Genomic DNA, 16,606 nt, shown 5'->3' on the forward strand with positions numbered 1-16,606 from the left:
GATAAATTTCAGTGTAAATATTATAAAATAACCATGAGTGGCAAGATATAAAAAATCTTGAATTTCTTTATTTAATTTTATTTTTAAATCAAAATTCAATAACATTTGAAATGCTGTATGCCAGTCTGGCATCCCCTATTATTTGCTATATACATTTTGTTCATATGAAAACTTGTTGACTACGCCAATCAGTAAATTTGCTTTAAATTGAATCAGAGGTTCTTAATCAATGGGAGTCCAAAATTATGTTTGGCCTAGAGAAAAGGTGGGCACTGTATAAGACAGTAGAGTATCATATGCCTATTGAAAAATTAGCCTGTCCAACAGACTAATTGTAAATATCCAACACTTACTCATTCTAATCTAACTTAGCTATGGTAAATTTCTTAAAAGTTTTCTCTGTCCATGCAATGAAAAAAAGCAAACTTACTGGAAAAGTATGATTTGAGATTTGCATTTCTATGGTGCGCTACAGATGGCACATTACATTAAAATATATATTGAATACTAAAAATGGTAAATCCCACGTCAGCTACTGCTGATGTCTTTCAGACCATCATACCTAACGTCTTTTCTCCAAATTCAGTTCTCAGTTCTAGGCTCTTTATTGGCCTCATATAGGTCAGAAAAACTAAAGATGGAAAAAATGAAATCATATAATCTGTAAGTACTTGATATTAATGAATTTACTCAGTCAAAAATTTTAGGAAAACTCTCTTTGCTAGTATAGACCTCCCCAAAATGGATATAACATAGTTATAAGCAAACTTTCTGAAAATAAAGTGGGGAAGAGAGGGAAAGGGAGAGTGATTATAGTATTATATAAAAAGTAACAATCAGTTTTTTTTTCTTGAATAGAGGAGTATCTTCTAAATGATTCTTGCCTTAGAATCTCATCTCTTAATCTCAGAAGTCGAGTTTGTTATACAAATTTTCAATCAGAGAGAAACCCAAACTCAAATTAAAAATTCTAAGCAATGGCTGCAAGTGATTTTCCAAAATGCATATGGAGAAGGGTTCGCTTTTCTTGAATAAGTTCTGCATGAATCTGTCCAGGTAACAAAAGAGATAAAGATAGCTATAAATACAATAATATAAATGTAGTTGTCCTTTAAACCCTGAACTTTGTTCAGCTCTAAGAGACTGAGGACTTTTTATAATTTTCATGCTGATTCTGGGTCTAGAAAGTGCAGACCAAACTAGGCTGTGAATTAATACACTAGGAAGCAGAACAGTACTCCTCGGATAAAAGAATGGGGTCCAGACACAAAGAAGTGAATTTTACCTGAGGGCTTTACTGATGGACTAATGAGCAGGGATTGTAACTTAAGAAACCTGTTACAGATATTGACCATTTTGCTTTTATATTGCTGCATTATAAGCCATATCAAAATGTAGACACCTAAAACAGCTATCTGATTATCTCTTATTTTTCTATGAAATGATTGGGCTCAGTTTTTTTCTCTCCACGTGATATTTGCTGGGCCATTGTTGAATGGCCGTAAATGTCAGGCTATTGGGCCAATCTAAAATTGGCCTGGAATGTCCAACTTGGCTCACTCACATGGTTGGCATTCGATGCTGGCACTTGGCAGGGAGATCATATGGGTTTGACAGAGGCAAGTTAGTTCTCCATGTGGTCTCCCCATGTGGCTTGGGCTTCTCATATTATGACTACTCATTAAAGAACAGAAAGTGGATGCTGTCAGTTATCTTAAAGCCTGGGGTTCTAGAATGTCACTTTTGCCTCATCTTATTGGTTACAACCGAGGACAGCCCACGATCAAGGGGAGGGTAGATATGTTCTACCTCTTGACATGTAGTACGAACATAAAGGTATGAGAAAAATTTTTAGACACTGTCATTGGAAACCAGCTACCACATTACTTTATATATGCCTATCTTTAGGTTAACAGTTTAATAATCTGGATGTAATCCATTGCATACCATAGATGCATATTTTTTTACTTGTCAAATTATTTTTGTTTTCATTAGAAAATCCAAAATTAAAATAATTCCATTGATTTTAAAGATAGATACATATTTCATATAAAGTCAGTTAACAAATCTGGTATGTTATAATGGACAAACCAAGTACCTATACAATGATATGGCATGTACTGTTCACAGCAGTGTTTAAATCCAGTCTTTTTTCATGAGATTGGGGGTTATGGGCTTGAGGTTATGCAAAACATCAAAGTGGAGGTAGCTTCATTCTGGGCAATAATTGTTAAGTAAATTAATTTTTTGAACCTGACTTTTTTCATTTATTAAATGTAGATTATAATATTCTAGTGGACATTTCTTATCTACTAATATACCAGCTATTTTATAATTCTCCTCAACTAATAGTACCTGAATTTTGTTTAGGTAACAACCCATTCTTCAAACCGCCTACTCTAAGCCCTTATTGACTTAACCAATTATCATATTCCATTCTTTTGGGTAAAATGATGGTGTTAGGGTTGGGACCCCATCAAACCAATTCAAATAGAATAAATGTAAAAACAATTGGAATGTTGGAAAAAATTTCTTTCTCCGTATACAAACAAAGAAGTATGTAGCACTAGGAGTTGTTATCAAAGTTATTGAGTAGAGAACTGTTTTATCATGAGATTTAGAGAAGAAAGATGAATTTACTGCTTCAAACTGCAGCTACATTTTCTTCTCAGAGGTCTCCACTGAGAGCTAATAGTGAACCTTTTTGCTCTAAATCTCTTTATGTTAGAATTTTTGATCATAGCAAAATTAAGATACTTAAAATATGTATACATCACAGAATTGTTTTTAAAATTGAATTGGATAATTATTATAAAACATCCTGTACCATATGTGGCATATAAACAATTTTTTAAAATTTTATTCATTATTTGAAGTATGGCAATATTCCTAGACCATCAAATAATTTTATTTTTTTCTTAAGAAACAGATTTTAAATATTTTTTGTTTAGTTATAGAACAAAAAAAATCATAGAACCTTGAGTCTATTTGATTTTAATTTCAATACATAAGGTAGAGTTGCTTGCAATTACAAGCTTACCTAACAGAGAAATATGGTGTAAATGAAAAACACAACAAAAATGTAATTATGGAAGCTGGTTGATTTTTTTTTCCTTGAAAGAAGTTTATGTTGGATAAGAAAGAGCTGATTTCTATTATTTGTTATGATTACAGTATTCTATTTATATTCTCAGCACTGAATTAATTTCTTTTTTAATGCTAACCTTGCTGAGGATCCTTTTAAAATAGTTTAATGAGTTGAGTACATAAATCATCTCAGTGAACACAAACACTTGTATGTAAAAACTCTGGAGGGAGCTTTCTAAAGATTTTAGAGTAGAAAATGAGTCACTTGAAGGCTTTGTGCCCCCTCTTTTCACTTACCAAAATGAAAATAAATAACAATTGTTATTTTTCATAGACTTAGCAATGGTAAAATCTTTAATAAAAAATTGTTCAAAAGAAAACATACAGCATTGCATATAGAGAGCTTTACAATACATTGCATACAAAGTACAGGCTTAGTATTTGTTCTCAGGTTTGTGAATTTTGAGCTGGAATGAATATTGCATTATAATGGAGACCATATGCATATAGGCGAATGTCCACAGTAAAAAGGAGAGTTTTTGAAGGCTATACAATAATAAATATAGATTAAAATTAGAGAATTAACAGCTAAATAATAAAACTAGAATAGAGAATACTTCATTTATATCTTCTATTAGCTGGAAATATTTATATGTATACAAGCAAACTCTAATTTAAAAATAAATGAAGTGCTATAATTCTGTAATTTGCCATAATTAAATACTTAAAATTATTAGATGTTCTCACACATATATAACATCAGGTTTACAATTCAGGTAGCGATAATTTGTCAATCTATGGAGAGTCATTGAGTTTTGAGTAAACATTGCTTAATTTTCTGGTTTGTAAAACTTCATTTTCATATATTAAATTTTCTTAGAGTAGATCTCATCAATATTCTCACTCAGCAGAAGCATCCCAAACCTTTACCTACATAGAGATGCCAAACGTTGTTTTCTAAATAAGATTCATTGGAAGGAACCTAAAGACTCATCTATGATGGAGTTGAGAATATATTAGGAATAAATTAAAAATATAATGGAATACTGGAATAATTTTCCGGTTCTTTAAAACCATCCTACATAGACATAGCCTCGCATGTCCATCTCATAGTTTGTTGAGAAACCGAGGAAAGCATATGTCTATAATTTGCTTTATTCTCGCCATTTATAATAGGGATATAAGCTTTAGAAAACAAAGATTCCATCAATACAGAAGGAAGTCAGAGACTAATACTATGTAGTAAAATAGAAATTAAACCAAAACCCATGATTCTGATATAAGATCTATAACAATAATTTGTTTTTTGTGGAATTTAATTTCTATATGTCTTAGTGTTTTAATTTTGTGAAAAAAAAAGTAACAATAACTTTTAAGCCCTCAAGGGATGAAACTGTTTAGCTGAAGGACATAGTGAACCTTTAAGTCTTAGGTGAACTACCCAACAGAATATCTCCTTAGGAATAAATCAGAAAGTGGCATATTAAAAAGCTACTTGCAAGTTCTGTCTGTATATCTTAACTCCCCAGAAGAATGCGTTGCTCTTACTCTATAATACATTCTTTTTCCTTAAGAATTGACATTATTAGGAAAATAGGGAGGTGGAGCAATATGGCCAATTAGAAACCTCCACCAATAGTTCTCCTGCAGGAATACCAAATTGAAAAACCATTTATACAAAAAACACCTTCATAAGAACAAAAAATCAGGTGAACAATCATAGTACCTGGTTTTAACTTCATATTACTGAAAGAGGCACCAAGAGGGTAGGAAAGACCATCTTTAATGTCAACACCACCCCTCCCCAATCCCCTGGCAGTGGCACCATGAGGCAGAGAGAGAATCTGTGCACTTGGTGGAAGGAGAACAAAGCAAATGTGGTGCTTTGCATTGGAACTCAGTGCTGCTATATCAATGTGGAAAGGAACACCAGGCAGAACTCCGTTGACATCCACAGAGGGAGCATTTAGACCAGCCCTAGCCAGAAGGGATTTGTCGACCCCAGGAATTGGAACTTGAGGTCTGGCAAGCCTCGCTACTGTGGGCTAAACAACTCTGTGATCTAAAATAAGCTTCAAAGGCAATCTAGGTCACAAGGACTGCACTTCCTGGGAAAGCCATGATGCTTGGAGCCAGTGGACTTGGGGGACAAGCAACCTAGTGAGACACCAGCTAGGGTCTCCAAGTGAGTATTTGTGCCACCCCTTCCCCAGTGCCAGGCAGCACAGCTCACAGCTCTGGGAGAGACACTTTCCGTCTGTTTAAGGAGAGGAGAAGGGGGAGTAAGAAAGACTCTGTCTTACAACATGGATACCAGCTCAGCCACAATAGGACTGGGCATGAAACAAAGTTGCAAGGCCCACACTCCCGGCTGTAGCTCCTGGATGATATTTCTAGACACACCCTGGGCTAGAGAAAACCTACTCTCTGAAAGGAAGAATAAGGCAGGATTAATCACCTGCTGACTAGAGAGCCCTTGGGCTCTGAATAATCAGTAGCAATACCCAGGCAGTACTTCCTGTGGGTTTTAGGTGACACTCTGAGACATGCTGGCTCCAGATGTGATCTAGCACATTCCTAGCTGTGGTGACTATGGGGAGAGACTCCTGCTTGAGAAAAGGAGAGAGAAGAATAAAGAGGACTTTGCCATGAAGCTTAGGTACCAGCTTGGCCACAGTGGGGTAGAGCACTAAGCAGGTTCTTGGGGTCCCCAGTTGCAGGCCTTGGCTCTTGGAAGGCATTTCTGAACCTGCCCTGGGCTAGTGTGAGGCCCACTGCCCTGAAGGGAGGGGTCCTAGGCATGGCAGCACTTACCACAAGCTTAAAAAAGAATAGTTGGGCTTTGAGTGAGCATCAGCAGTTGCTGGTCAATACTGGCCATAGGCCTGGGCCTGTGGTGGCCGTCAAGAAAGACTCCTTTGCTTGTGGAAAAGGGAGGAAAGAGTGGAAAGGATGTTGTCTTGTGGCTTGGGTGCCAGCTCAGCTGCAGAAGAATAGAGTATCAGGGGGATTCTTAACATTTCTCATTGCAGACTTTGCCTTCCTGACAGCATCTCTAGACATGCCTGGGTTCAGACAAACTCACTATCCTGAAGGGAAAGACACAAGACTGTCTGGCTTTGTCCCCTGCTGATTGTAGAGTCCTAGGTCCTTGAGTGAACATAGATGGTAGCCAGGCAGTGGTTACAGCAGGCCTTGGGTAAAACCCAGTACCATGCTGGCTTCAGGTCTGATTCAGCACAGTCCCAGTGGTAGTGGCCACAAGGGTATTTGTGTCAACCCTCCCCCAGCTCCAGGCAGCTTAGAACAGAGAGAGATACTTCATTTGTTTGGGAAAAAGTATTGGAAGGAAGGGGCCGGGTGCAGTGGCTCACATCTGTAATCCCAGCACTTTGGGAGGCTGAGGTGGGTGGATGACGAGGTCAGGAGATCGAGACCATCCTGGCTAACACGGTGAAACCCTGTCTGTACTAAAAATGCAAAAAATTAGCTGGGTGTGGTGGTGGGCGCCTGTAGTCCCAGCTACTAGGGAGGCTGAGGCAGGAGAATGGTGAGAACTCGGGAGGCGGAGCTTGCAGTGAGCCGAGATTGTGCCACTGCACTCCAGCCCGGGTGACAGAGTGAGACTCCGTCTCAAAAAAAAAAAAAAAAAAAAAAAAAAGGAAGGGAAAAGTAGTCTCTGCCTGGTAATCTAGAGAATTCCTCCACATCTTATCCAAGACCACTAAGACGACCTCTACAAGTCTGTAAAGCCACAGATTACTGAAGTTGGGGTGCCTCCTAATGCAGGTACAACTACAGCAATGAAAGATGTAGATTACAAAACCAAAGTTCTTTAGAATACTCAGAAAGCCTTCCCAAGAAGAATCAGCACAAACAAACTCAAACTGTGAAGAAAAAAATACCTCATACCTCAGTGCCCAATAAACATCCACAGCCATCAAAACCATTTAGGAAACATGACCTCATCATGAACTAAATAAGGCATAGAACAGAGATACGTGCACTTCCAGACAGAGAATTCAAAATAGCTGTGTTGAGGAAGCTCAGTGAAATTAAAGATAACACAGAAAATGAATTCAGAATTCTATTGAATAAATTTAACAAAGAAATTGAAATAAATGAAAAGAACTAAGCAGAAACTCTGGAGTTGAAAAATGCATTTCACATACCAAAGGATGCATCGGAGTCTCTTACCAGTAGAATTGATCAAGCAAAAGAAAGTATTAGTGAGCTTAAAGACAGGCTCTTTGAAAATACACAGTCAGAGGACATTTTAAAAAAGAATAAAAATGAATGAAGCATGCCTACAATAACTAGAAAACAGCCTGGAAGGGGAAATTCTAAGAGTTATTGGCCTTAGAGAGGAGATAGAGAGAGAAAGATTGAGGTAGAAAGTTTTTTCAGAGGTATAATAACAGAAAACTTCCCAAACATAAAGATATCAATACTCAAGTATTAATAAAAGAAGGTTACAGAATACCAAGCAGATTTAACTCAAGCAAGTCTACCTCAAGACATTTAATAATCAAACTCCTAAAGTCAAGGATGAAGAAATGATTCCAAAAGTAGCATGAAAAAAAGAAACAAATAACATGTAATGGAGCTCCAACAGATCTGGCAGTGGACTTCTCAATGGAAACATTACATGTCAAGAGGAAGTGGTATATTCAAAGTGCTAAAATAAAGCAAACAAACTTTTCTTCTAGAACAGTATGCCTAGTAAAAATATCCTTTAAATATGGAGAAATAAAGATTCTTTCAGACAAACAGAAGCTGAGGGATTTTATCAACACTAGACTTGTCTTACAAGAGATGCTAAAAGGAGTTCTTCGATCTGAAAGAAAAGGATGTTAATGAGCAACAAAATATTTGGAGGTGCAAAACTCATGCAATAATAGTAAGTACACAGAAGAACATAAAATATTATAATATTGTAATTATATTTGTACAATTGGTTTGTAAATTATTCATATCTTGAGAAGAGGAAAAGATAAATTGATCAAAATAATAATTTCAGCAACTTTTCAATATATAGACAGTACAATAAGATATAAATAGAAACAACAAAAAGTTAAAAAGCAGGAGGACAAAGTTCAAATGTAGAGATTGTACTCTTTATTTTTACTTATTTGTTAGTTTGTTAGTTTATGCAACCAGTTTAAGTTGTCATCAGTTGAAAATAATTGGTTATAAAATATTATTTGCATGCTACTTGGTAACCTCAAGTCATAAAACATGTATCAAATACACAAAAAATAAAAAGCAAGAAATTAAAACATGCCACCAGATAAAGTTCTCTTAATTAAAAGGAAGTCATAAAGGAAGGAAAGGAGGAAGAGAAGACGAAAACAGTTGGAAAACAGACAGCAAAATGATAGCAGTAAGTCCATACTTATCAATAATAACCCTGAATGTAAATGGACTGCACTCTCCTATCAAAAGAGATGGAGTGGCTGAATGGGTAAAAAGAAAAAAAATAAGATCTAAAAATCTGATAACCATAAGAAACACACTTCACCTATAAAGACACAAAAATACACAAAATATAGGGATGGAAAAAAGACATTGTATGCAAATGGAAGTCAAAAAAGAGGAAGAGTAGCTATACTTATATCAGACAAAATATATTTTAAGACAAAAATCATAAAAAGAGACAAAGAAGGTTATTATATAATGATAAAGTTGTTAATTCAGCAAGTAGTTATAATAATAGTAAACATTTATGCACTCAGCACTGGAGCAACCAAATATATAAAGCAAATATTATTAGTGCGAAAGAGAGAGATAGAATCCAATACAATAATAGCTGGAGAATTTAACACTTCACTTTCATCATTGGACAGATTATCCAGACAGGAAAAGAACAAAGAAACATCAGACTTTATCTGCACTACAGACCAAATGAACATAATACATATTCACAGACCATTTCACCCATCAGCTGTGGAATAAAAATTATTTTCCTCAGCACATAAATTATTCTCAAGGTTAGACCATATGTTAGGCCACAAATCAGTTCAAAAAACTGAAATTATATCAAGTATCTTCTCTAAACATTGTGGATTAAAACTAGAAACCAATAACAAGATGGATTTTGGCAACTATCCAAGCACATGAAAATTAAACAATATGCTCCTGAATGACCAGTGGGTCGACAAAGAAATTAAGAAGGAAATTAAAAATTTCTTGAAACAAGTAAAAATGGTAACAAACTTATCAAACTTATGAGATGTATTAAAAGAAGTACTAAGAGAAGATTTATAGCTATAAGTTCCTATATTTAAAAAGTAGAAAAACTTCAACTAAACAATATAATGATACATCTTAACTAGAAAAGCAAAAGCAAACAAAACCTCAAACTAGTAGAATAAAAGAATAATAAAGATCAGAGCAGAAATAAATAAAATTGAAACAAAAAAATAGAAAAGATAAGTGAAACCAAAAGTAGATTTTGAAAAGACAAACAAAATTGATGAACCTTACTTAAACTAAGTAAGAAAAAAGAAGACCCAAATAAATAAATTCAGAAATGAAAAAGAAGACATTGCAACCAATACCACAGAAATCCAAAGGATCACTAGACTACTATGAGCATCTACATGCCAATAAATTGGAAAACTTAGAATAAATGGATAAATTCCTTGACAAATATGACCTACCAAGATTGAATCATGAAGAAATTCAAAACCTAAGCAGACCAATTACAAGTAATGAGATTGAAGCCAATAATAAAAAGTCTTATAGCAAAGCCAAGCCTGGGACTTGATGTCTTCACCAGTGAATTTTTCCAAACATTTAAAGAAGAATGAATACCAATTCTACTCAAACTGTTTCAAAAAACAGAGATGGAGAGAATACTTCCAAATTTATTGTAAGAGGCCAGTATCACATGGATGCTAAAACTAGACAGGAAAGGAAAGGAGAGGAGAGGAGAGGAGAGGAGAGGGGAGGGGAGTGAAGGGGAGGGGAGGGAAGGAGAGGGGAGGGGAGGGGAGGGGGAAGAAGAAAGGAAAGAAGGAAGGAAGGAAGAAAAGAAGGAAGGAAGGAAAGAAGGAAAGAAAGAAAGAAAGAAGAAAGAAAGAAGAAAGAAAGAAGAAGAAAGAAAGAGAAAGAAAGAGAAAGAAAGAAAGGAACTGCAGGCAAATATCCATGATAAACATTGATGCAACAATCCTCTACTAAATACTAGCAAACCAAATCAATAACACCTTAAAAAGATCATCTGTTGTGATGAAGTTGGATTTACTCTAGGGATGCAAAGATGGTTCAACATATGCAAATCAATCAATATAATATATCATATCAACAGAATGAAGGAAAAAAACATTTAAATTGATGCTCAAAATGCATTTGATGAAATCCAACATCCTTTCATGATAAATGTCCTGATAAATGAAATTCATGATAACTAAATGAAAGTAAACAATCAACAAAGTAAAGAGAAAACACACAGAATGGGAGAAAATATGTGCAAACTATTCATCTGACAAGGGACTAATAACCAGAAAAAACTGGATACAGAAGGAACATACCTTAACATAATAAAAGTTATATATGACAGACTCACAGCTAGTATACTGCATGGGGAACAATTGAAAACCTTTTCTCTAATATCTGTAAGATGACAAGGATGCTCACTTTCGCCACTGTTATTCAACATAGTACTGAAAGTCCTGGCTACAACAATCAGACGAAAGAAATAAAGGGCATTCAAATTGGAATGGAAGAAGTCAAATTATTCTTGTTTATAGGCGATATGATCTTCTATTCTGAAAATCTTGAAGACCCCACCAAAAAACCTATTAGAACTGATAAATAAACAGAGTAAAGTTGCAGGATACAAAAAACAACATACAAAAATCAGTAGCGTTTCTATATAACGACAGTGAACAATCCGAAAAAGAAATCAAGAAAGGAATCCCATTATAATACTACAAATAAATTAAATTCAAAGGAATAAGCTTCACCAATGAAATAAAATATCTCTACAATGAAAACTATTTTAAAAATAATGAAAGAAATTGAAGTGGTAACAAAAACCTGGAAGGATATTCCATATTCATCAATTAGAAGAATCAATATTATTAAAATGTTCTTACTACCTAAAGCAATCTAGAGATTCAATGCAATATCTATCAAAATACCAATGACCGTCTTCACAGAAGTAGAAAAAACAATCCTAAAATTTATATGGAACCACAGAAAAACAGAATAGCCAAAGTTATCCTAGCAAAAATAATAAACTGGAGGAATTATATTATCTGACTTTAAATTATATTACAAAGCTTTAGTAACCAAAATAACATGGTCCTGGCATAAAAACAGATGCATAGACCAAGGGAACAGAATAGAGAATCCAGAAACAAATCCATACATCTACAGTGACCTAATTTTCAACAAAGGTGCCAAGAACATACATTGGGAAAAGGACAGTCTCTTCAATAAATGATGCTGGCAACACTGGATATCCACATGCAGAAGAATAAACCTAGACCCATATGTCTCACAGTTAAAAAAATCAAATCAAAATGGATTAAAGGCTTAAATCTAATACCTGTAAATGTGAAAGTAGTAAAAGGAAACATTGGGTAAAATTTTCCAGGACATTGGACTGGGAAAAATTCCCTGAGTAATACTCCACCAGCACGGGCAATCAAAGCACAAATAAACAAATAGGTTCACAACAAGTTAAAAAGCTTCCGTACAGGAAAGTAAACAATAAACAAAGTAAAGAGAAGACAAACAGAATGGGAGAAAATATGTGCAAACTATTCATCTGACAAGGGATTAATAACCAGAATATATAAGGAGCCCAAACAACTCAGGAAATAAATCTAATAATTTGATTTAGTAATGGGCAAATGATCTGAACAGACATTTCTAAAAGGAGCCATACAAATGGCAAACAGGTATGTGATCAGGTGCTTAACATTACTGATCATCAGAGAAATGCAAACCAAAACCGCAGTGAGATAGCATCCCACCCCAGTTAAAATGGCTTTTATACAAAAGACAGACAATAACAAATGCTGGTGAGGATGTGGAGAAAAGACAACGTTGGTACACTGTTGGTGGGAATGTAAATTAGCACAACCATTATAGAAAACAGTTGGGAGTTTCCTCAAGAAAACAAAGAATGGAACCAACATAAGATCCAGCAATCCAACTACTAGGTATATACCCAAAAGAAAGCAAATCAGTACATTGAAAAGATATCCTTACTCCCATGTTTATTGCAGTGCTATTCACAACAGTCAAAATTTGGAACCAGCCTAATTGTCTATCAACAGATGAATGGATAAAGAAAATGTGGTACATATACACAACGGAGCAGTATTCAGCTATAAAGAATGAGACCCCTCATTTGCAACAACAGGGATGGAATGGGAAGTCATTATGTTAAGCAATATAAGCCAGGCAAAGGAAGATGGCTGATTTTGGAAGCTAAAATTAAAATAATCGAACTCATAGAGATAGAGAGTAGAATAATGGTTACCACAGGCTGGGAAGGGTGGTTGCAGGGAGAGATGGGATAGTTATTGGGTACAAAAATAGTTAAATAGAATAAATAAGATCTAGTATTTGACTATAACAGGGTGACTACAGTCAAAAATAATTTATTCTATATTTAGAAATAACAAAAAGTATATAATTTGATTTTTTATAACACAAAGAAAGGATAGATGCTTGAGGTGATGAATATCCCATTTACCCTGATGTGATTATTACACAGTTTGCCTGTGTCAAAATATCTCATGTACCCCATAAATATATACACCTACTATGTACTCACCGAGTTAAAAATTAATTATAAAAAAAATTGACCCAGACTTTTGGCTTCTTTTCGATCTATAATAGCACAGTTGATTCCTGAGCTGTGATAACTTTCCACTGACCATACTACTGCAATGATGTTATTCTGGGCCAAACTTCGGAATCAATTCGTGTCTGCTGCCTGATTCAATTATTTATCATGCACCCAGGTCAGTCCATAAATGTGATCTTTGGATGTCTATGAACATAAATATTTTGTTATAACTATCATCGTTTAAATTTGATGGTTAGCAAGAAGAAAGAGTATTTGGGAAGTTTGTTGAGGTTTTGAGAGATAGTTTTCACTGTACCCATACATTTGACTTTTAATTTCTCACTCATATAAACATCTGGAAATTGCTATTTTTGCATAAATTACTTTGTATACAAGAACCCAGCATGTTACAATTTGCACCTTTATTACTCTGGAGGTTTGAAATGGGTTTTATTACTCATGCCCTTGGTTCTATTAAGGAGGCTCACCTTTGGAGGGATGAAGGAGGACAATTGTATTAATAAAGCATTGTTTTTCAGCCGGGCGCGGTGGCTCACGCCTGTAATCCCAGCACTTTGGAAGGCCGAGGCGGGCGTATCACGAGGTCAGGAGATCGAGACCATCCTGGCTAACACGATGAAACCCCGTCTCTACTAAAAATACAAAAAATTAGCCGGGCGAGGTGGCTGGCGCCTGTAGTCCCAGCTGCAGGAGGCTTAGGCAGGAGCATGGTGTGAACCCGGGAGGCGGAGCTTGCAGTGAGCTGAGATGGCGCCACTGCACTCCAGCCTGGGCAACAGCGAGACTCCGTCTCAAAAAAAAAAAATAGTTTTTCATGTTCAAATAAAGCGGAAGTTATAGAAAACATTATCATATAAAAATATTTGTTTTTAGAAAATCATAAGTAGCAATGAACTATATCATATTATAAACATTAAAATAGCCAAATCATATTTAAGTTTTCTTAACACAATGGAAACTGTCTAAACAAGTCATCTAGTCTTTACCCATTATAACCTTAGATTAAAAAAATTAGATTGACTTTGAAACAATCCCAAGATAGGTGGAATAATTAACAAAGCTGTAATCATTGTTATAAACCTCCTGAGAAGTCACTCTAATAAAACTGGCATATTAAAATCTCCAAAATAATCAGGTGCAACTAAACATGATTAATGATGAACCAACTAAATTCACATGCAAAACATATTAAGCACTTGTGGACTCTGACTTGTATCAAACTTCCTCTTTAATCTGATTCTTTGATAAGAGCAAATATACTAGCAGTTTTACTTTGCTCACATATTTTAATCCCATGCTATTTTTATTGCAGTGGATTTTTACTTGCTAAAGTAGAAAGAAGATCCCTACATTTAATGAGAAAATATACAGAAGGTAATTTCTACAAAATGTTAAATGTTTTTATTCAATGCTCTATCCTGATTTTTAAAAAAAGTCCTGGCTCATGCCTGTAATCCCAACACTTTGGGAGGCCGAGGCTGGTGGATCACAAAGTCAGGAGTTCGAGACCAGCCTGGCCAACATAGTGAAACCCATCTCTACTAAAAATACAAAAAATTAGCCAGGCATGCTGGCGGGCACCTGTAATCCTAGCTACTCGAGAGGCTGAGGCAGGAAAATCACTTGAAACTGGGAGGCAGAGGTTGCAGTGAGCCGAGATCACACCACTGCACTCCAGCCCTGGCAACAGTGTGAGACTTTTTCACCAATGTAAAGAAACTATTTTTGACACCAGCGATGTTTCCTTTGAGGAAGTTCCTGCTTTTACAATAACAATAACTAGGACCATAATAATGAATAGACAGACTGGACATTATTTATTTGGTCCGGGAAAACACTGCTTAACATAACTCCTCTGTATATGCCTGAAATGTAACCATGAACCATACAGTTGCTTTTTACATCAAGGATCAAATTCTTGAAATTTTTTCCTTATGCTCTTTTTCACTAGACCCTTTCCATTGTCTTTCCTTTGGCTGTTCTTACTTTTCTTAGCCTCAATAGTTACCTTCCATTTAGCCTACCACCACAAGGGAAAAAAGAAAAAAAAACCTGACTAATATTTTCTAAACCTCACTTTAAACCTTTGTTTCTAGATGTGGATCTCTCTTTCGGGCAGATGAAAGTATATTGAGTTTACACATGGTGACTGCACAGATTTGTTTTTAATTACGAAAGAACATGGCTACTGCCTTTGAATTCTTAACATTCAACGTGGTCAGCAGGACTAAACTTGGCACTTTGAGGGCAACCCAAGTAATAGCAGCAACAGCAACAACAGACCTTAATCAAGCAATTAATATGTGCCATGTCTCTTGCTAGACATTTTAACAAGAGTTATTTTACCTATGTCACACACTTGTAATTAACTGCATAGTAAATAAGGCTTTTAGGGCACAGGTCACATGTCTGACTCACAGCTGCGATGTGGTGGATCCAAATCTTTCTGAGGCCAAATACTGCCCAGCTTGAATGAACGCTATGCTCCATGCTTGAAACAACTGCTCCAGCCCTCAGAAAAGAGTCTCCCATTCAACTGAAGTCTGCATATCAGATTCCCGTGGGATAATTCGTAAAGGCTCCTTGAAGTTAATTCTGGGTATATCCTGAAATAGAGGGTCTCCTCTGTTTTTTCTTCTTTTTTTCCACAAGCGAGGAGGCACTAGTGCCTACTTATCTGAATAATGGGATTTCTCTTTGATGCAATTGCAGTTTTTACTAGGCCTTTCAATAAATATGTTGAATATTTTTCGCTGTTGTACATGTCTGTGTGCTGCAGTGCCCTTTCTACTTTCATATCAGCTTATTTCCTTTTAGCTTTTGCTACATTTATCAAATATCACAGCTGATGTTGAGGAAGATGATGATGATGATGTGTAGGTTTCTGTATTATTTTAATTAAAACCAATCTTTTATTAAACAGCAGATAGACTTAAGAAAATTAAATTAATCTATCTATGAGAATCTGAACTACAAAATTACAGTTGCCAAAGAGTTAAAACATCCATAATATAGAGATGTGCTGAGGACATCCTTGGTGAGTGGAAGTCCATGTTGTTGAGCCCATGTGTAACCTCCATCCCTGCCACTGTGGCCACTTTGTTCATGGGCCCATTGGGCGATGACAGGGGTGGATGGAAAAAGAGGCTGAGTGGTGTCCACAGAACAGGTCATCCTATCCACTTGATTATTAAAATCCTCCTCTGCTGAGGTCACCTATTGGTAAGCACTCACGTAGGATACAAATATCTTCACAGTTTTAGACCACTCAGAGAGGTCCATCCACATAACTCATCCCCAAATGTATTTGTCACCAATTTTCCAATCATGCTTCTTCCAAGTTCCTGGCCATCCAGCCAAACCATTGGCTACAGCCCACGAATCAGTATATAATCACACATCTGGCCATTTCTCCTTCCATGCAAAGTGCACAACCAGGTGCACTGCTCGAAGTTCTGCCCAATGGGAAGACTTCCCTTAACCACTGTCCTTCAAGGATGTCCTAGGAAGGGGCTGTGGTGCTGCATCTGTCCACTTTGGGGTACTGCCTGCCTATCACGCAGAACCATCTGTGAACCAGGCCCTTGTCTTCTTTTTCTCTCTCAATTGATCATAGGAACCTCCCCATGAGGCCATTGGTGCAGGCTGGGAAAGAAGGCAGAATGGCAGGAGTGGAGACCATGGGCC

General features: G+C 36.0%; 1 long non-coding RNA gene across 1 annotated transcript in view; it reads left to right on the forward strand.

Annotated features, from left to right (window-relative positions):
• Positions 1-1,802: 1,802 nt before the first annotated feature.
• Positions 1,803-16,606, forward strand: part of LOC112135409 (uncharacterized) — a 28,073-nt gene continuing 13,269 nt past the window's right edge. The window contains exons 1-3 of the long non-coding RNA XR_002916692.2: positions 1,803-1,836; positions 12,949-13,073; positions 14,232-14,293. This is a non-coding gene — a long non-coding RNA (uncharacterized LOC112135409). The remainder of the gene's footprint in view (positions 1,837-12,948; positions 13,074-14,231; positions 14,294-16,606) is intronic.

This window comes from Pongo abelii, chromosome 9 (genome assembly GCF_028885655.2).
Source record: "Pongo abelii isolate AG06213 chromosome 9, NHGRI_mPonAbe1-v2.0_pri, whole genome shotgun sequence".
NCBI classification, from domain to species: Eukaryota; Metazoa; Chordata; class Mammalia; order Primates; family Hominidae; genus Pongo; species Pongo abelii.